The sequence below is a fragment of the Lycorma delicatula genome, chromosome 10 (genome assembly GCF_047948215.1).
Source record: "Lycorma delicatula isolate Av1 chromosome 10, ASM4794821v1, whole genome shotgun sequence".
NCBI lineage: Eukaryota > Metazoa > Arthropoda > Insecta > Hemiptera > Fulgoridae > Lycorma > Lycorma delicatula.
In genome coordinates, this window is record NC_134464.1 from 362,777 (window position 1) to 386,140 (window position 23,364).

Sequence of the window (23,364 nt, forward strand, 5' to 3'; positions counted from 1 at the left end):
GACGAAGCAGGAGCGATATAAAATGCCGAATAGCACAAGCTAAACGAGCCTTCAGTAAGAAATATAATTTGTTTACATCAAAAATGAATTTAAATGTCAGGAAAAGATTTTTGAAAGTGTATGTTTGGAGTGTCGCTTTATATGGAAGTGAAACTTGGACGATCGGAGTATCTGAGAAGAAAAGATTAGAAGCTTTTGAAATGCGGTGCTATAGGAGAATGTTAAAAATCAGATGGGTGGATAAAGTGACAAATGAAGAGGTATTGCGGCAAATAGATGAAGAAAGTAGCATTTGGAAAAATATAGTTAAAAGAAGAGACAGACTTATAGGCCACATACTAAGGCATCCTGGAATAGCCGCTTTAATATTGGAAGGACAGGTAGAAAGGAAAAATTGTGTAGGCAGGCCACGTTTGGAGTATGTAAAACAAATTGTTGAGGATGTAGGATGTAGAGGGTATACTGAAATGAAACGACTAGCACTAGATAGGGAATCTTGGAAAGCTGCATCAAACCAGTCAAATGACTGAAGACAAAAAAAAAAGGAGGAAATTGAAGTATAACATTGAAATATGTGAAGATGAATGTAAAGAATATTTATGTATAAAAATCATTCTACTCTTTGAGTAAAATTTAGAGAAATGGAACTTAAGGTGATCGTATCTCTCCACGACCCTGAGTTACTGTGCTAAAATGAATTGGCATCAATGCTCCATATACAAAACCATTCTCACAGATTTCATCCAAATCCCTCCCTCCGATTTAAAGATATCAACAAAAAAAAAGTAAAACAAATGAAATAAATAAAAAAAAACATTTATACATGTGTATGTAAATCTTTCTGAGAATTTTGAATGCTAAAATTATAGATATTTTTTTTTGTTTTTGAAATGTCGTGATCTGCCAAAACTCCGAGAAGTAACATTTAACCAGATTATCAAACATTCACATGCATTGTATAATGCAACACCAAATGCTGTTATTATTAGTTGTAATAATGTTATGACTCGTATGCTATTATAGGTAAACAGTTCAAGTATATAGCCAGGAAATGAAAAATATTAAAAAATGTAGATATACTATCTGTCAAAGCCAAGCCTGCTCTTAACTGGAGCGAGCAGAATACCTTACACTTTAACAATCGTTACCACAAATATATTGCTATTTCAGCAATCAAACAGGTTAAAAACGTGTCTGACAGTGATATCATTTTTTTTTTCCCCACCGGGTTGGTCTAGTGGTTAACGCATCTTCCCAAATCAGCTGATTTGGAAGCCGAGAGTTCCAGCATTCCTAGCAGTCCTAGTAAAGCCAGTTATTTTTAATACTAGATCGTGGATACCGGTGTTCTTTGGCGGTCGGGTTTCAATTAACCACACATCTCAGGAATTGTCGAACTGAGAATGTACAAGACTACACTTAATTTACACTCACGCATATCATCCTTTGAAGAATTATCTAAACGGTAGTTACCGGAGGCTAAACAGGAAAAGAAAAGTGATATCATTTTATTAAAAACAAACTCCACATCATTTCAGTATAATCACGCATTTTATATAACTATATTAATGTGATGTTAACTGTTTGAATAGAAAATAACACTTTCTTGAATATATCAGTAATGCTCGGCGACTGTTCAATTTGTTTACCGTGATTTTATTATGACAGTGGGTCACTCGGGAACAACATATGAAATATATTTTTTTTTTATCTACGATACGTAGTTTAGTAAGGAATACAGTTTTGGAATGAAATTCGTTAATTTACTTGACTTGACACGGAAAAGTCAGTATTCTGACCGATCTTATTTTGTTACTAATGATTTCCTCGGTGAAGGTGTACTTTAGTACAACCAATAGAAAGGAAAAAATGTGCCAAATGCCGAACTGAAGGAGGTAGTATTAGTTGCAGTAGTTAAAGAAACCCGATTGTTCTACCCATCCGTACATGGACCCTACTTATCTCACTTGCACAACGTTTACTATCGAATGATCCTTCAGCACCTTATGCAGGACAAAAACTTGGTTACAGTCAGCAATGACAGAAAATCGGCTTGTCGGTCTTTGCATGATAAGTGTGCATAAAAAGAGTGTTCTGGAAGCTAAAAATAAATTTGAGAAAGAAATTTTGTCAGGATTAACACAGAACTCTCATAGGGCAGTGCTGAGTTATGATTTAGATAGTTTCGAATAGCATTCCAATTATTACTTTTGGCGTTTTAAGATGTTCAAATAAAACCATTTTTTAACAAAAAACATTTTCATATTTTCCCCCTGGAGAAAATCCTGGCTACTGCTTATGTTATTATTCAACTGCACTTGCCATCCTGTTCCCGGAGGTTTATTTTTTATAAATAAAGTAATAGTATCAGATGTTTTGTAAACAGTGAATGAGGATGTCTTGAAAAGATTCGTGTATTAAATGAGATAGAAAATAATATAACAGGTTACTACATAAATCTAATTTTATGGTAGTATTAAAGTAATATTTTAAACCCTTATTTATTAAGAACAAATTTTATTCTGTTTTAATTTCAAATATCAAAGTACCGACTAATGTTTAATAGTACTAATTCTAGTTGGATTTCATTTTCTCTATCTACTTTCTTTGATAACTTTATCTCGCAACCGTATTTAATAAACATACTGCTACATTTAGCGTTTGGTTAAGTAGTTTATATTCAGTTTATGTAGTTCTAAAATTCTTCATGAAGCCGAAACCAGTCCTCAGCCGATTCCTTAGTATCTAGAAAAAAAGCATATATTTGAGGTGGTCAAAACATTAAATAAATAATGCATAAGATTTTTGAATGAGCTTGTATTGTGGTCAACGTGAGAACTTCTCAATCTAGTGTTCAGCCAGCCTGTTAGATCCAAACCAAGGACACTATGAGGATCAGCTTGAGTTGATGTATCCTGGTTTTTGGGATTTGATCAGTACATCTTTGACTATGGATCTATCCGTGACTCTTTAACATACTTTGTAGTTGTAGTATCTCAAACTAGGACTGTAGGGTCCTTAATTAAACACACATTACTTACATATATATATATATATATATATATATATATATATATATAGTGTGTGTGTGTATTTTATAAACACAACTTTGTTGTATGCAGTCATAAATTATTACATCAAATGCACCGATTGTTTAAAGAATGTATTTATTTATTTTATTAATTCCCATGACCGTTATTTTTTTTAGGTGCCTTATTTAATAACTTAATTTATGTTTATGTAAATATCCTTTAATTATTTATTTCTAATATATAAAACTATTCAGTTGTAGGTATTTTTAAACAAAAATATTTTACAATACAAAATATTAAACTTCACCGTCAGTGGTTATCAGTTTAAAGAATCTACATCTTCAAACCCTGAATGTATTGGTCTTAGGTACTGTTTGCAACATCAAAATATTCACGCATATGTAAGTTCTGAAATATCTAATTAGTGGTTCTTTATGGTTAATAGCATTACAACAAAAGTTTTGCTTGTAATGATTTACAGTGTATATTTTGTGTAAAAGTATTTAAATATATTGTGTGTAAAAAGTTTACCGTTTATTAAACTATTTTATTTATATAGTCACCTATATATGAAAATGGTCAAAATTAAAAAAAAAAAACACAAAACCTTTTTATTTTCCCCATAACTTTAACATTTGTCTATCCTGATGTATATTTGTTCAGTCCAAAAATTTATTTGTCGAATAAAGTTAAAAAGCTGCTGTAATATTTTAGCTAAAGCCTGCAGCTGTTTTAATTTTTTATTTTATTTTATAAAAATTATTTACTTTGGAAAAAACCATTATTAATTTTTAAGATTATTAAATTTGAAGCTATATTCAAATAAATAATATTTCAAATTGACCCGACCGTTTAACCACTTATTAATTACTGAACGGTTATACTCGTGGCAGTAGCAGGGTCCAAATTGCTGGAATATAAGTTGTAAATGTTGTAGATGAGGAAAAGAAAAACTTTCCGATATATCGAGGTAAATGTTCATAAAAGAAAAAATGAAGTAATCTCACCAATGTCACTTGTCACACATTAATTTTCAAACTGTCCTGATGCGCTCAGCATTGTAATGGGGGTTTTCTGAACCCCAGAATCTGATGTTTTATTTACCTTTAAAAGTAAATGAAAAGTAGCCTCGTAAGATCGAGTTATTTCGATTAAGATAATTGTCATCATCAAACAATCAAACAGAATTCTTACAATTAATCCTATCTTGTTGTGCGATCGGTGGCACTATTTGACAAGAACAAATTTTAAAAGGTTCCTTAACACATTATGAGTAATTGAACGAGGAATGTTTAATTCAGGTGCTGCTTGTTGCGTTGACTTGTGTCGACTATATAAGTCCTTAAATAATAATGAAATAATAAGTACTTCTTATGCTAATTCAACTTTTTTCCCTTCAAACCTTTCATATGTTCGACAGTTTCCAATGCTATTCACAGGCCGTAATTGTGGTGATCTTTAAATCACGTTTTGTAGTTACATTGAACCACAGTGTCCTATTGTTTCAAAAAACCAGTCGATACATTTTCAAATTTTCTTTAATCCATTGTCACTCGATAAACATTGATGTAGATATAGTAGCGTATTAATTAGAATTTGGTCGGTAAAGTTTAGTACTTTTTCATTCCTCCATTTATGTGGTATTACAATAAAATTATTGATTTTATTTGTGACTATTAAGAATTGTAATAAAATATATGTTGCGAGTAAATTGCAATTTACTCACAACATAGGTACCGATTTATCTATGCGGTATGAATTATAAATAAATTCTGGGAAAAGAAACAACTCCCGCAGTCCTTCAGAACTGTTATGGGAAACAAAAAATAACAAAACCAGTTGTATTAGTAAATATGCTGGAACAGGATAATAACAGAATAGCGTAGTGCATTAATGAATTCAATTCAAAGAAGATCGCATTAATGAATTCGAAAATAAACGTACACGTAAGCAACTTAATATTTAAAAGGTTTACTATAACATGAATGATGCTACTTATACATCTATTGTGCACAATTCCTGTCAAAAAATTTAAGAGGCTCTTGATATCCATGTGCATGGTTTGGGAGCTGCTAAAGTAACAGATTTAGTATATCTCTCATATGCAATTCAGATGGTGGTTTGAATTATTCAAATAACAATTAAATAACCCATAATGACTTTTATCCAGATACATGGCAAGAAGGTCTTTCTTGTAGAACATGTAGGAAGAGATTAAGAAATTATAGCTCCAAAAGAAAGTATTGATAACGGATCGTTTAGTATGTTTTTTGTCAGTGATTGTTTATCAGTGAATAGAACAGTGTTTGCCTGATCGATAAATTAAAACTGCAGTTAAGTGGCAAGGACAGTGCTGATAAGTCATAACGGATGCTAGGGTATATAATAAGGGAGGTTTTAAAGAGGATACTGAAGAGAACTGAAAGTGGTCGTGGAAAAAGGAATTAACTATTTAATGAAGGTCAACTGGTGGATGAAGAGGAAGGAAGTATAAATATTCAATGATAGCATTTAATATTACGATGTACTTTTTGTATTACTTGCCTGAAAGTTAAAGATTATATTCCCTTTTTAAATTATTGAAGATTTTTATACTCACTAATACATGTGAATTTAGAGTGGTTTATGCAGTGTTTTCAAGAAAATAACACTTTGTGAGAGCCAGAATATTAGAAATCACATATACTATAGAGCGCAAAAAGGAATTTTTAACAAATTATAAATAAGGATATGTTTTTCCTGATGTTTTTTTGTGTAACTTTTAAATGCGATAATGAATTTTAATGAATTAAAATTAATAACTTTAAATATTATGTTTTATCAACCTGGTTTACGTAATCAGCAATTGGAAGTCAGAAAAAGATGGAAAGGAAATACGTACAGGTACATTAAATGTAGAAACATTTTTGCAAACAAAGAAGTTAGAAAATTTTAAAAGAGCGATGAACGTAAACATAGAAGTAATGGAACTGGAGTAAATAAAGTGAAATGAGAAAGGATGAAGTTATTAGAAGATGATGTTACAATTCAGGAAGTAAAAAAGTAGAAGTGATGTAGGAATAATTCTAAAAAAAAGAAATTTAGTTTACTAGGATAGTTTTTACTAATGATAGGAAAAGTGCAGTCAGAATGAGAATAAACCCAGGAACCTGCTTTCAATAAAAGTTTATATACCAACTAATCAATATGAAGATGGTACAATTGAAGTACTGTATTAAGAGAAAGAGAAAATTATGGAAGAGTAATATAAATATTGTTATAGAATAATAATATGGAAACTGGTGCTGTAAGGCACCCAAAAGTACTTTGGAGGGATGAACAAGCGAAAGGAAACAACTGAGAACATGTAATGAAAGTGGAGGAAGGATAATAAATACTACAAAATATACTAATAATAATGGTAATAATATAAGGCTAGTAAAAAACCTACAAAAGAAGGCTGGAGATTTCAAAATCTCCAACTTCTTTGGTAGTTTTTTAGAAATCTGCTGGAGATGAAAACAGATAAAAAACTGACTATTTATTTTCAGAAGAGAAATTGAGAAATGCAATGAATCAGATATGTAGACTGCCAGGTGCTTTTATTGATAGTGATCATAACAGTGCGTTCAAAAAGTCACTCTATATTTTAGAATCATGTGGTGCATTCTGGTCTTTTTATGTTAGGTTGGTTGCCCGTGGTTCATTGGGTATTGCTCAGTGCTAAACTAAGACATTAGATGTGATTTATTGAATATTCCTTTTTTCATTTTGTGTTGTTTCGTTTATCAGAATCAACAGTTGTGAGAAAAGAAATGATTCTTTTAATATAGGAATACGCTTTTCACGAAAGACACTGAACATGCCTTTCAAGAAGGTGACAAGTATACTGAATTAGTGAAGCGCAATTTTTCTGAAAAGTTTTCAGATACTTGCTGTTCCTAAATGCAATGGATTTCAAACTCTTATCGAAAAATTTCGAACAACAGGCTCTGCTGAAGATGCTGATCAAAGTGGAAGACCACCTAAATTAACAAACAGATATTTCAGATGCTATGGCAGAAAGTCCATCAAAGCTAATGCGTAAGTTAGCGAAGCAGCAAGATATCAGACATGCTAACACACATAAAGGTGTAAGAAAAGATGTGAAACTCTTTTCCTACAAAGTAATGTGTATTCAAGAACTGAAACCAACAGATCATGCCAAAAGACTAAATTATTGTAAATAGTTTAAACATTTTATTGACCAAAATTGCATAGGTATACTGAAGGTTAGGTTTTTTACAGAAAGAGAGGTTTCAACTGGGAGGATATATTAAATTACAAAATATACAACTGTGGTTGACTACTAACCTCTTATGAATTGCATGAACAATCTTTATATGACGCAAAAATTGCAGACTGGTGTGATGTGAACAGAATGCGCATTGCGAGTTCAATTGTTTTTGAAGATACAGTTGATAGTGGTCATTATTGAACTGTTTTAATAACTTTCATTAATCAGTTAACAGAAGTGGAAATTAATCATGGCTATCCCAACAAGATAGTGCCACAGCTAAGAGGTCAATGATTTTTTATGAAATATCATTGGTAAACAAACCATTTTGAGGGGTTTTTGGCCTGCACAATTGCCTAGTCAGACTACCCCATATTACTTTCTATGGAGGCAGTAAAAATAACAGTGTATCGCAACAGAACACACACAATTGACAAACTAAAAACTACAATAACAGCATACGAGACATTCCAGTACATCAGTTAGTTAATGTGTAGGAAAACAAACTGAAACATGTGCAACGTTGTATTAATGTTTGAAGAGGTCATTTTCAACACCTTTTATAAACTATTTCAGTTATTGTAATATCCATTACTTTAAAATAATGAAATAAACATGCAAAGTAATAGTTAAGAAAGTTTGTTTATTACACTCCCATAATTCCAGTGCACAGTAACTTGACAAATGTACTGTAATTATGGAAGTAGTAATAAAAGTAATATTAAAGGGAGTTAGTTAAAAGAGCTGAGAAATTAACTAAATGGAGGGTGGAACAAATTGCATCAATTGGATAAGAGAGAATTTGGTTTGCTTGGCATTTCCCCCACCACCACCACCACCACATTTGGTCGCCTTAAAGCTTAAGACTGAATGTCTGTGCCACAAACAGCTACTGAGCCTCAAAACATTTAGCAGCCAGTGTCCCAACTAGCTTCTAGAGCTAAAAATGTAAGAAAAAAGGCAATTAAAAAAAAAAACAGCAAGGTTGAAGAAGTTGAGATGTTCTACAGGAAATTGAATAATGAATCAATAAAATTCAAAAAGCAAATGAGAAATGTCTTGCAGATGAATTATCACATAGAGAACATTTAGAAAGAAATGGATAATATGAACTACGTGTAAAAAAAAGGAAAAGGAAACGGATATACTTAAATGGTGGAAGACGTATACAGTAGAATTGTACTGATCTTATAGAAAACCACATAATCTTCCTGTAAAAGATCAAGTACAAATGTAACAGGATGAAGTAGGAGCATCAATCAGAAAATAAAAAAGTAATGAAATGAGGAGAGTGAACAAATTTAGAATCTTGAATAGATTATGGACAGGCTTAATTCAGAATAGGAAACCTAATTGTCCAAGAGATATCGTGGGGAGAAGGATTGACTAAAACATTGCTAGAAGGATCAGCAGAAGGTGAAAAGAAGAGAGGCCTAAAAGATCAAGAATGATAAAAATTAAAAGAAGTTGGATCTACAAAGAACTAAAATTTTTTGTTGAAAATATAAAGCAATAAGAATCATGCATGGTGCAAGGGCCATATATCAGACAAGTATGAAAATCATGATGAGTTGTGAAAATAATAATCTGTTTAGCTTTCAAACTTAGCATCCTGTTGAAGAACATGTTAAAACAACCACTAAATTAATCCCTTTTATGTTTAAGAATTCACTTTATTCTGCTATATTTTATTCATTTGTCATAATTGACAAACTTCCAACATCCTTGACATAATCATTTAACTTGGTGAAAAGTTCAAGTCATTTTTCAAATCAAAGAATCATTTGTGTTTTTTACATACTAGATTTTTACCTTACAGGTAGATGATTACAACTTATATCACAGATTCAATTAACTCTCTCTTTCTCTTCTGTTTAGCCTCTGGAACCATTGCAAGGTGGTTCCACCTTATTACAGTGGAACCACCTATATATATCCTGAGTCAGGATATATCATCCTGATTCATTTATATCAGGATGATATATATGAATGTAAATGAAGTGTAGTTTGCAGTCTTAGGTCGACCCTTCCTGAGATGTGGTTAATTAAAACCCAACCACCAAAGAACACTTGTATCCACAATCTAGTATTCAAATCCATACAAAAGTAACCGAGTTTACTAGGATTTAAATTTAACACTCTTAACTTTGAAATCAGCTGATTTGTGACAAGTTAACCACTAGACCAGCCTCTCTCTTTTTTCCCGTTTAGCCTCCGGTAACTACCGTTTAGATAATACTTCAGAGGATGAATGAGGATGATATGTATGAGTGTAAATGAAGTGTAGTCTTGTACATTCTCAGTTCGACCATTCCTGAGATGTGCGGTTAATTGAAACCCAACCACCAAAGAACACCGGTATCCACGATCTAGTATTCAAATCCGTGTAAAAATAACTGGCTTTACTAGGACTTGAATGCTGGAACTCTCGGCTTCCAAATCAGCTGATTTGGGAAGACGCGTTCACCACTAGACCAGGTGGGTTACTAGACCAGCCTGGTGGGCTACATTCAATTAACTACTCTTCATCATATTAACTCACATGTATATCTGATCTGTTTAAGGAACATTACAATACTTTCTTCATTGATTCATTGAATTAATTAAAATAAAAGAAAATAATGTATGTCTTTTATTATTATAATATAACTTTACATATAATTATTCAGCAATAGAATAATGAACGCTATGCTCTTTTATGTTGTAACGTTCCTTTCATTTGAAAAGCTGAAAAAGAAATAGTGCCAATGCAATGTTTATCAAATTCACTGTGCACTTCTATGCATACAAACGTAAATATAACAGTTGTGTTTACAAAGATGAATCAGTACAAATAAATCGTATTTCTAACGGAATTTATTAAAAAATAAACAATTGGGCACTTTTAGATTAAGCAGCAGTTTTAACAACAGACAAATAATTTAATGGCTTTTATTTGCACAAAGTATTTTTAGATATATTACAATAACGGTTTTAAAATGCTACATTAAAATGAATGAAAGTAAATAAGTTCTATAACATCCACTTTGGGCAAGGAATTTGTCCTGTAGTAGCCCCTTTAAATAACACCTGTATAACAGTTCTTTAGCTAACCTTTTTCCTTTTGTATACTGACATTGTACTTGCAGATTTAAATTTCTGACTTCTAATATCAGACAAAATTTTCAGTTACTTAAATGATGAAATTTTCAAAATTTACAACATTTAAAAATTTTTATTTCATCTGTAGTTTTGTGAAAAATATAATTTAACTTTTGTGAGGGAGCTGTTTATAATTGTAGCCCAAGTAAATGTTATTCTTAAAAGACCAAAAAAAGAAAATTAGGAAAAAAATTATAATTAAATGGATATAAAAATAAAGACAGGAAAATATTTATTTCAAACTGAATAGTTTTGGATTTCACAAACTTTAGTCCAGGAGAGTAATATTCCACACCTTATAAATAGTAAACTTTGTTGCTATTTTAACAGCTATGGATGATATAAGAAAAAGATTGAAGCAAAAAGATAAGGAAGAAATACCATCTTGAACATTACTTGCTACTGGCTTCATAATATGGACACTGTGAAAATCAAGGGGTACTGGACATCTGGAATATAGAAATTAGTACAAATATATTCAAGCTAATAGTGTATACAAATTGGTGCAATGTAAAAGGAATGCATATATTTGGATACAGTCATTACAGAAAGTAGAAGGTTTAAGGGGCAAGAATACAAAAGATGAGCCATTTCAAACATTCTTTATAAGAGTTGTTGAAGCACAGATACGTGCCTTTAGATTTCTAACTGCCTGTAAATCATACTAGTCACTGATCTTGACATAAAAATTAGGAACATAGGTTCAAATAAGTAGTAAAGATAGAAGTAAGCTACAAATGTCAAAATAAAGTTTTTGATGCGTGTAACAGGGAAAACTTGCAACCAAATGACTGCTACTTTGTTTTGTTTCAAATCATGATCCCCATTGGTGACATAAACACAGTAAGAATAATTTAATAAATATTTCATGGAAACTGATTCAGCATTCATAGAGAGTGGCAGCGATAAACAGAAATACAATACGATTACATTTAACTCCTCAAGGTGTAATCGATTTAAGAGTTATTAATTACATTATTATTTTTTTTTTTTTAAGGTTTTTAGGGGCATCGACTACTTTGGTCATTAGTGACACTGAATCACTCCTTGACTCGACATTTCCTGTACTATTTCTTCTTCTGTACAGTTTAGAAGATCGCGGCAAACAACAACTCCTCTGCATGTGTTAAGGGTGCTATGCGGTTACATAGATACAGCAAATTCACCGATCTTCTTCAATGCCTGGACTTTCTGGCATTGACTGTCGTTAATAGTTTCGACGTGCAATCCATTAAAAGTCTTCCGGATTTCTTTAACGGGACCATCAGCACAATTAGCAATCTCTCTAGCGATTAAGAATGGACTGACCTTTTGGAAGTTTCCATTCTCCTTTAATTAAAAATCTTAGTTTGGGAACATTGTTTCCAAACAACAAGTTTCTCAATTCTCTACTGATTCTGTCAGCATCTTTCTTGATTTTATCTGACTCCTTACTCTTTTTCCTCTTTGCTTGAGGCGAATCGAAGGTTTCTAAACGAGGGTATTTACGTGCACCCTCTGCCACGATTGGTGTTCAAGTGTATTCATTTGAAATTATCCTTTCTGTAGCAAGGCTAGCCGCTGGGGTACACACCCACTCCAGGGCTACTAACCTTGGAGATCAGATCCGGTAACATAAGAAACAAAAAGAAACATAAGAAAGTAACATAAGAAACAAAAATAAATTTGAAATTATCTTTAATTAAAATAAAAGATAATAGGTCTCATGCGTTAAGTAGAAATATAATCTAACCTAACTTAACCTACACTCGCTTCACTTGCTAGTCAATGTTAGCGAGCATAACAAGTGTAGGCTAAGTTTGGTGGGTCTTATAATAATAAATATATATGTATATTTATTTGGTTATTTCATAACCGAACATGGACAGATATTTATAGTGTTGGTCATATAACCCATGATACCCAAGATAATTGCTTATCATTATAAAATCTTGAGAAATAAATGAATATATCTGCAATAATGACAAATATTAGTACAAAAGATAATTGGCATTTATTTCTAGAATTTTCTAGAGAATCATAGAAGAAAGAAATTGAATGTTGTAGATCTGAAAATGTGTGAATGTCTAGTAATATTTGGTTCAACAATTTTGTTTAAAAAAAGATTCTGATTTTTCTAGCGGGGAAAGACAATTTTTATAATCTGAAAAGAAAGATAAAATAACAAATTATACAAAATTAAAACTTCAACTATGATTAATTTTATGTAGCAATAATTCCAAATAATTCATTAACCTAATGAACAAGACACCCACATTCTCAAGGGCTACATTAGGCAACATTCCACTGGATCTGGTGTTCATGATCAGTTACTAGCATTTCTAAACTTATTTACCTTTTTTACTGTGTAAAATAAAATGTAAATAAAGTATACTAACTAAAAAAGAATGAGTGTATTTTAAATATGATATAGAACTGCACATTACTGTTGTTTTCCTAATTAAAAAGGAATTAAAATACATTTTTCTCTTTTAATACAGTTTTTAAAAAAATATTTCCTATTTCAGGAATAATAATTATAATATTCAATCCATAAAACAGTAAAATTAAGATAGTTCCTGTGAGATAGTCATTATATAAAGATATTTGTACTTATTTTCAGTAGGCCACTAATGGTAGCCAAAAGAAAAACAGACCTATTCAATACACATAAATTATATTTACTATTTATACAAATAATGTATCTTAGATGTAATATAAAAATTAGGCAATTCCTATAAAATTATAGAAAACATGAAAGACATTTTATACTCCTATCCTTTATAAAATTCATTTTAGTTCATACATAAAATTGATAAATTATTTTTATACAAAAATTTCTCCATATTGATGTATCACATCAAATAAAAAATAAAAAAATCAAATCACCCTTCTTTTTTTGATTAGAACAAATTTTGTAAACTGGAAGTTTATTATTTAACTAGAATAGATTTTAAATTTAAAAACGTCATTAAAAACGAGATTACATTTAAAAAAAGTTGATCATATAAATTCTAGCAACGTGCTATTAAAAACCATGTTGAAATTTTAATTTAGTTTTCATCAAACAATAAATGAAAAAATAAATATTTAATTTTAAACCGATATATTAAAAAAAAAAACTATGTTGCATACAATAAAATAAATGTTCCTCACTTTAAAATAATGTCCTAGACTGTGTGGTTTTTCCTTTCTAGACAATTGTTCAGTTATCAAACAAACGACACGCATAAAGGTAAGCTATTTTGACGAGACTGAGAGATGTCTCTTAACTGGCACGACGTTATAAGATTTACAAACAAGTTTATTACTTTTCTGTGTTTCTGATTGGTCGGTGATATTAGAGGAGTTTACTTGCTCGAGACTCGAGCGACTCGTTTGAGGGATTTGGTGCGAGTTTAAAATAATTCAAAAATAATTTAATTACTTTTCGGTGTTTCTGAGTGGTTATTAGTATTACAATGAGTGGTTATTAGTTATTAGTATTACAACTGTTTACTCGCTCTAACAACTCCCTCGTGACTAAACCCCTTGTTTAAAATATAAATTTGAATTTGAAATATATACTTTAAAATAAAAATTAGAATCTAATTTCAATATGATTTTATTTACTTTTTACCTACATTAAAATATTATTTAATAAAAACATTACGTCATCAGAATTGCTAATCTAGTTAAAAATTAACAAATTTGTTTTTTGAATAGTAATTTACAGAACTGAACTTTCGTTTTATACACCGATATTTATATTTTCAATTAGAAAAAGTAAGAAAGAAAATTTAATAAAGAGAATAATTTATGTTCTCTAAGACGGAAAACGGTATTATTTGATCAATTAATATCAATTAAAATTGGTAAATATAAAATGAATTTGGTTATAAATTATTTTCCAGACATAATATTTTATTTTTTATTTTTTTATTTTAATTGAATACCTTAGAATATATTATTCATAAAATACACTTTATTAAAACATTTGAAGAAATTCGAAAAATTCAAATTCGCTTAGTATGGTTTTAGCAGTCAGCTGTTGATCGCTGTTGAAAGATAAAGTTAAAACCGTGCGTAAATATTTATTTGATTTACTGATAATCTTTTTTTTATTGTAATGGGACAGTTTTTAATTTATTTAATAATACGTGTGCATGTGAGTAATAATACGTGCACTCGTGTACGCCAACTTTTAAAATAATATAAAACGAGGATTGATTTATTTCTTCCTTACAAAGCTGAACAATACAGTAAAACAGTTAAAAAGATTAAACGAGTGTCTATTGAGTCACGTCTGTCTGTCTATCTCCCACTTATTCGTTTGTCATTTTACCCCCTCCCCTCCAACATTATGTTTTTTATTGTAAGCTGTGGTGTGTGTATCTTATTTGTTATAGCACGTACTCATTTTTGTCCTTGAACATTAACTAAACGGCATTTTTTGTTTTAAATATTACCATCAAAACAACACAGATTTTATTTTATACTCTTGACCATAGGATAAGACATGTTTTTTTTCTGTAATTATAAAAGTAAAATTAACAACTATACTGCAGCTGCCTTTCTTTTTTTGTTTTTATCCCTCTCACATACAAACATACACACACAGAGAGAGAGAGAGAGAGAGAGAGAGCAACAGATCAAAAGACTTTGCTTTAAAGGAAACACAGAAGCGACTGTAGTTGTAAAAATTGATAATCTATTCGATAATTTACAATAGAAAATAAATGTAATTCACATAAAAAAATTATGCTACCATATTTTTATAAAAAAAAACTATTCTTCTGGAAACAAATTGTAGCCTGTATACGTATCCTTGAATATATTGTTACATTTGATACGTGCATATATTAATCTGCACATATCAAAAAATCAATCAATTTTTTTTTTAATTACAATTTAGATAATGTTTTCGGATATGTGTTTTTATACTTATTAGTACATTTATTAATTTTTGCTTTATCACTGACGATCGTATAATAATGGAAAAACGCATCCCGCATCTACTTTTACAAACCCTACTACGGAGAACTTGAAAATAGCGGATTTACCAAGAATTTATAGAAATCGCTATTGCTACTGTTATTGCAGTACTGCTACTGCTCAGATTTTCTAAGAGAATGTCGGTGGGTGAAAGGAAACAAACTTTTCTGTACGATTTGGAGTCTCCTGAAAACAATTCTGCAACGTTTATATACAGTTATAAGATTTTTTCATCCGCTCTACCATACGAAAATTTAAACCAATTTTTATGATACTTGATGGGGGTGATGTAAACCTGTTGGAAATAGATCCCTAATGATTTTCAGGCGAATCGGTTATCATAAACCGGAGTTAGAGGAACCAAAATTGGTTTTTGGGTACGTTTTTAAATATTTTCAAGGTTTTCACGTTGTAATTTGAAGGGTAATTTGTTATATAGAAAGGCAGAATTAGATTTCTGTAAGCACTACGTAGTGCGAAATAATATTGTACGATTCATATTCAAAATATATGATTGAAGCAAAAACGGTTTGTTTAAAGAAAAACAAACCAACATACTTGACATTTATAGACCTAGAAAAGGCTTTCGATAACGTAGACTGGAATAAAAGGATCAGTATTTTTAAAAAATTAGGGTTCAAATACAGAGATAGAAGAACAATTGCTAACATTTACAGGAACCAAACAGCAACAGTAATAATTGAAGAAGATAAGAAAGAAGCCGTAATAAGAAAGGGAGTCCGACAAGGATGTTCCCTATCTCCGTTACTTTTTAATTTTTACATGGAACTAGCAGTTAATGATGTTAAAGAACAATTTAGATTCGGAGTAACAGTACAAGGTAAAAAGATAAAGATGATACGATTTTGTGATATAGTAATTCTAGCTGAGAGTAAAAATGATTTAGAAGGAACAATGAACGGCATGGATGAAGTCCTACGCAAGAACTACCGCATGAAAATAAACAAGAACAAAACGAAAGTAACAAGATGTAGTAGAAATAACGAATATAGACCACTGTATGTGAAAATAGGAACAGAAAAGATTATGGAGGTAGAAGAATTTTGTTATTTGGAAAGTAGAATTACTAAAAACGGACGAAGCAGGAGTGATATAAAATGCAGTATAGCACAGGCGAAACGAGCCTTCAGTCAGAAATATAATTTGTTTACATCAAAAATTAATTTAAACATCAGGAAAACATTTTTGAAAGTATATGTTTGAAGCGTAGCTTTATATGGAAGTGAAACTTGGACGATTGAAGTATCTGAGAAGAAAAGATTAGAAGCTTTAGAAATGCGATCCTATAAGAGAATGTTAAAAATCAGATGGGTGGATAAAGTGACAAATGAAGAGGTGTTGCGGCAAATTGATGAAGAAAGAAGCATTTGGAAAAATATAGCTAAAAGAAGAGACAGACATATAGGCCACATATTAAGGCATCCTGGAATAGTCGCTTTAATATTGGAGGGACAGGTAGAAGAAAACATTGTGTAGGCAGGCTACGTTTAGAATATGTAAAACAAATTGTTAGGGATATAGGATGTAGAGGGTATAACGAAATGAAACGACTAGCACTAGATAGGGAATTTTGGAGAGCTACATCAAACCAGTCTTTTTATAAAATTTTTTATAAATATAAAAAAAAAATGTTTGAAGCCAAAATCAAATTTTTCCAAGCACTGTCATATGCTAGTATCGCTATAATATTTTAATTTCATAATAATCCAAAATGTGATCTGATATGAAGAAAAGGGGTTAGTGTCAACAAAAAAAACAGTTTTGAAATTTTAATCGTTTTGAGATAATTTCATAATTTTCTTTTTTGTGAACATAGCTCCAAAACCACGTAACGGTATCAAAACAGGTTGATGGCAAGTAGCAGTATTAAGCAATTGATGCAGTCAAACTCAACAATTATGTAAGCGATCGTAGAAAATTAAGCTTTAAGTACGATGAAAGTCTTTACGTGATTTAAAACTTCATTGCTTAAAATCGATGGGATTTAAAAGCAGGAATATATCCAACATTATTTCTAAACAGTTTTTTCTGATATCTTTAAAACCTGTTTATGAAAATATTTTTTATGTATATTTAGGTTCGGCCTGATTTTCAACAACATTGAAAAAGGGGCGTTACATTACCCATACTGCAGGGTGTCCCATATAAAACGCAACCCATCAATCACTCATCTATGAAATTTCAAAAGTCAAGCTTACTCCCTTACTCGTTACTGAAATGTACTCGTCCAACATCTGAACATCGCGGCGACGCAATAGAAAACTACCGACAGTAATAACAATGCAATCATAACGTTCAGTGTATTGCTAGACACAAGATGGTGTTTTCGCTAGATGAACGTGTTTTCATTGTTGAGTCGTACTTCAGTACGAAATCAGCGATTGCAATGCAAGATTTGTTTCGCCATAAGTACCCGGATAAACCGGCTCCTAACAAAACATCAGTATTAAGGTTAGTTGGAAAATTGAGAGAAACCGGTTCTGTTAATAACAAGGAACACAAAAGATCTGCGTCAGTGTTGAATACAGATACAGTCGCTGAAATCAAAGACCGATTACTCGACTCGCCAAATAAATCGATCAGACGTTTGTCTGCTGAAATTAATTTGTCTAAATCAACCGTTCATCGGGCGACCAAACAATTACGACCTTATCGCATTCAAACGGTTCATCGACTTCTTGAGCCCGACAAAGAAAAACGGCTACAATATTGTCAACGGTTCCGTCGATTTCTGCGTGAGGGAATTAATGTTATGGATTCGTTATTTTTCATAGATGAAACACGGTTTCATTCGGATGGCTACGTAAACAGCCAAAACAGTATAATTTGGAGCGCTGAAAATCCCCACGTTTATGACGAAAAACAATTACACACGCAGAAGTCGGGCGTGTGTGCGCGATATCGCGGAAGAAAATAATCGGTCCTATTTTTTTTCGAGTACACCATTAATGCAGAACGATATCAGGATATTTTATTTCAGTTCATCGCACTCTAGGAAAAGGAAGACAGACACTGCTGGCTACAACATGACGGTGCGACATCGCACTACGCAGGTTCAACTTCTGATTTCGTCGAGGAATTCTTTGGTAATCGTGTTATCGGTCGAGGCTTGTGGCCACCAAGATCTCCAGATTTGACCGCGGCGGATTTTTTTCTACGGGGTTACCTCAAAGAAAAAGCCTACAGCAACAAACCACTAACACTTGAACGATTGAAAGTCTATATTGAACAAGCTGTATTAAATATCCGGCCACAAACTTTGAAAAAAGTTGCAAGAAACGCTGTAAAAAGAATTGAAGCTTGTATTCAAGAAGATGGCAGCCACTTCCAACATTTACTCTAAATGTAAGGTAATGGATGGTAATAATAAAAATTACATTTACATTTACACATGCCTTTTTATTATGTCAATACCTACCAATATAAGGTTGGGTTGCGTTTTATATGGGAAACCCTGTATATTAGTTGAAAATCTCTCAATGAAGGCTTATTAATGCAGTTAAGTAAAGCCCAAAATCCAAAAACTTTGAATTTTTTGGCCACTTTTGGTCCGGTCGATTGCAATAAAAATGGGAGGTGCACAACTAGATGTTACAACAGTCCTAAATTTAAAATTTCAACATACTACGGCTAATCGTTTTGAGTTATGCGAGATAACAAACATCGTACAAAAAATCTGATCTGGGCACCACATGACTTCCTTGTACGCTTACTAAATCACATATGCACATTTTTTTTTTTTTTTTAATGAAAAGTACATAAGTTTTTATTTCATTCATAACTGCTGATATATTTTTTTTATTACTATTATTGAATTATTATTTATCGTAATTTTTTTTTACAATCAGAGGTTAATAATTATTATAAATCAAAATATTTAAATTAAAAAAAAGTTAAAATATATATACATACATATATATATATATATATATGAAGTGGGATTCATCCCGATGTGCTTTCCCCTTGTAAGATCCAAATATGTCATTAATAAAAAATTTATTTGACTATAACTGTGGAACCAATAAAAGTTAGTACCACTTATGATATATCGTTGAAAGGCTCTCAATGAGGGCTTATTACTGGTTCAGTCGATTGCAATCAAAAGTGAAATTGCGCAACTAGATATTACAACAGTCCTAAATCCAAAATTTCAACATCCTACGGCTAACCGTTTTTGAGTTATGCGAAATAAATACATATGAACAGACGTCACGCGGTAACTAGTCAAAATGGATTCAGGGATGATCAAAATAGATATTTCCGTTAAAATCTGAAAACCGAAATTTTTCGCTATCACAATACTACCTCTACTTCGTACAAGGAAGTAAAAAAAGGAAAAATGTGGTACCCACTTACCGAAAAAGGACCTATATTTCAACTTAACATACTACAAACTTAACGAACGCTCGCTTTGCACGCTAACCTTGACTAATTAACAGTAATGATTTGATTATCATAAATAATTGCAATATTTACAGAATTTATTATTTAAATACTGAAAACATTGCTGTTAATTAGTCAAGGTTAACAAGTGAAGTTTGCCTAGGTTAACTTTGGTTAGATTAGGGGTCCGATACTACCGGGTGTCAAATGGGCAGAGTCCCGTCTGTCAAGCTAATTTGCATTCATATAAAAAAAAAACCAGTAAAAGAACTTTGGTTAGATTATATTTATAAAATAAATACATATAAATGGTTATATTGTATTATTTCTCCAACCTGGTTGTTAATATTTCGTGTTATTTTGAGTTATTTCCAGGGGAAAAACTTGGAAACGTTTTTTTTTGGGGGGGGAGGGGAATAAACGAAAAAGTACCTAAAAAATGAATAATACTTCTTTTACTGGTGTTTCAAATTTGTCTATCTCCGCCTTTGTTTTCTAAGATTTCTTCACGTTTTTAAAAAGTTATTTACAACAATTTAGTAATTCGTAACCGCATTTAAAAATCTTTGTTGACGCATCATTAACTTTTTAGCTGTCTGAATGAGATTTTAACTGTAAACTGCTTACCTTGGTACTGTTAATTCTTAAGCCTTCGCCTTTTTAAGGGAAGAATAGAATTTAGATAAATAGAATAAATCGTGAAATTTCCGAACATAATCTTCACCAAAAATCGTGCTGCGATTACATGTAGGAAATCGTGGCAGTCCTCTTGCATCTGTAAGAGAAAAAATAAAACGGTCTAATATGATCAGTAACATTGTAAAGTGTTACTAAAAGTAAGTATTTCATTGTAACTTAAAAAATTACAAAAGTAAATTGGCACTTGCGCACTTTCGGTGGTACCGCAGTTTGAAAAAAATTTCAAATCGATAATTAATCGAATCTAGACCTATTTTAACATTTGAATGTATTTAAAATCTATTCAGATATTAAAAACCAATAACCTATACTCTAATTTTTGTTTAAATACACAAAAAAATATTACTCTGTTAATTAATCAAGGTTAGCGAGCAAAGCGAGCGTAGGTTAAATTTGGTTAAATTATGAGTATATTTGTATAATAAATAAATGGAAATGGTAATATCGGGTGATATAAATAATAACAAAAACGTTTACCGCTTATAATTATAGATACAAATTAACCAACTTACGATACGCACTAAGCACGACTAATTAATGATTAGTCGTGTAGGAACCCCATTTACGGGCGCCTAAGCAGTGTCGGGCTCGCTAACAGGTTCCCCCAGTTACAAACAAGGGCGCATGATGAAAGTAACAAAGTGTCGCACACCTAGCGTTGCGCAGTGGCTCGTCCCAAAATCCTTTTCCCGCCATGATGTTTAAATTCGTTTATGCGGTTGGCGCAGAAACAGAAGCAATACATCAATGTAATTAAAGGCAGAATTATCAAAAATAAACAAACTTTTGAAACAAAAAAATATAAAATTTATTGACGTATATGAAAATTGGCGTCGAAATGTGGATTTTTACTCTAATATTTATAAATAGGAAGTGCCAAACTCACGTGTGCGTGTACACGCACTTCCAAATAAATATGGAGTGTAGGTTTTTTTGTTTATTTTGTAAAAAAATTTAATTGACTGTATGTGGAGTCGAGAATTATGATCTGAATGATTAATTTCGTTTATTTCTTAACAATATAATAATTTTTCTTAATAAACAATTTACCTTGAATTAATTATTAATGTACTATTAGATACAGAGCGGTTCACAAGATAATTAACTTTAATTATTTTAATTCAGTGTTATAGTCATGAGTCATAGTCAAAAAGTGTTATAGTCATGATACCAAAGAAAGCAGAGGCAGATAAATGTGAAGAATACAGAACAATTAGTTTAACTAGTCGTGCATCAAAAATCTCAACTAGAATTCTATACAGAAGAATTGAGAGGAGAGTGGAAGAAGTGTTAGGAGAAGACCAATTTGGTTTCAGGAAAAGTATAGGGACAAGGGAAGCAATTTTAGGCCTCAGATCAATAGTAAAAGGAAGATTAAAGAAAAACAAACCGACATACTTGGCGTTTATAGACCTAGAAAAAGCATTCGATAACGTAGACTGGAATAAAATCTTCAGCATTTAAAAAAAAATTAGGGTTCAAATACAGAGATAGAAGAACAATTGCTAACATGTACAGGAACCAAACAGCAACAGTAACAATTGAAGAACATAAGAAAGAAGCCGTAATAAGAAAGGGAGTCCGACAAGGACGTTCCCTATCTCCGTTACTTTTTAATTTTTACATGGAACTAGCAGTTAATGATGTTAAAGAACAATTTAGATTCGGAGTAACAGTACAAGGTGAAAAGATAAAGATGCTACGATTTGCTGATGATATAGTAATTCTAGCCGAGAGTAAAAAGGACTTAGAAGAAACAATGAACGGCATAGATGAAGTCCTACGCAAGAACTACCGCATGAAAATAAACAAGAACATAACAAAAGTAATGAAATGTAGTAAAAATAACAAAGATGGACCGCTGAATGTGAAAATAGGAGGAGAAAAGATTATGGAGGTAGAAGAATTTTGTTATTTGGGAAGTAGAATTACTAAAGATGGACGAAGCAGGAGCGATATAAAATGCCGAATAGCACAAGCTAAACGAGCCTTCAGTAAGAAATATAATTTGTTTACATCAAAAATTAATTTAAATGTCAGGAAAAGATTTTTGAAATGCGGTGCTATAGGAGAATGTTATAAAATCAGATGGGTGGATAAAGTGACAAATGAAGATGTGTTGCGGCAAATAGATGAAGAAAGAAGCATTTGGAAAAATATAGTTAAAAGAAGAGACAGACTTATAGGCCACATACTAAGGCATCCTGGAATAGTCGCTTTAATATTGGAAGGACAGGAGAAGGAAAAAATTGTGTAGGCAGGCCACGTTTGGAATATGTAAAACAAATTGTTAGGGATGTAGGATGTAGAGGGTATACTGAAATGAAACGACTAGCATTAGATAGGGAATATTGGAGAGCTGCATCAAACCAGTCAAATGACTGAAGACAAAAAAAAAAATTTAATTCAAAATGAAAATATAATGGAAACATTTTATATGAAATAGAAAATAAAATAGTTTTTATTAACATAAAAACCAAAACCGACCCTTTTGCAATTGTTCTTTTTATTGCACGCGTTTAAAATGGTTTACCTAGAAAATCCCTTGCATTTCATTTGACTCATTAGAAAAATATGTTTATCGAATATAAAATTATTTTTCACTAAACAACTTTTTATTTTATTTTTATTTCAGTATTATAAAGTAATATTCATTTTGGTATCCGTAAAAAAATAAGTAATATCTCATTTTCCCGTGTAAATTAGATTATTAAAAGCAATTTCTTTCAAAAATTGTTTTGCGATAATAATTTTAATTAAACTAAAAAATCATCAAATTCCGAAGATCGACCAAAATATATAATATCGGATCTTTAGTTATAACATTTTGAAATAAGTTATCTCCCATTTAGTTGATTTTCCATTTTAACAGCATTAAAT

General features: G+C 31.3%; 1 long non-coding RNA gene across 1 annotated transcript in view; it reads right to left on the reverse strand.

The window, feature by feature from the left end:
• Positions 1–2,588: 2,588 nt before the first annotated feature.
• The window catches only part of LOC142331098 (uncharacterized), a 29,508-nt gene continuing 8,732 nt past the window's right edge, over positions 2,589–23,364 (reverse strand). Inside the window, exons 2-3 of the long non-coding RNA XR_012757887.1 lie at positions 20,413–20,560; positions 2,589–2,745 (exon numbers count right to left, since the gene is read on the reverse strand). This is a non-coding gene — a long non-coding RNA (uncharacterized LOC142331098). The remainder of the gene's footprint in view (positions 2,746–20,412; positions 20,561–23,364) is intronic.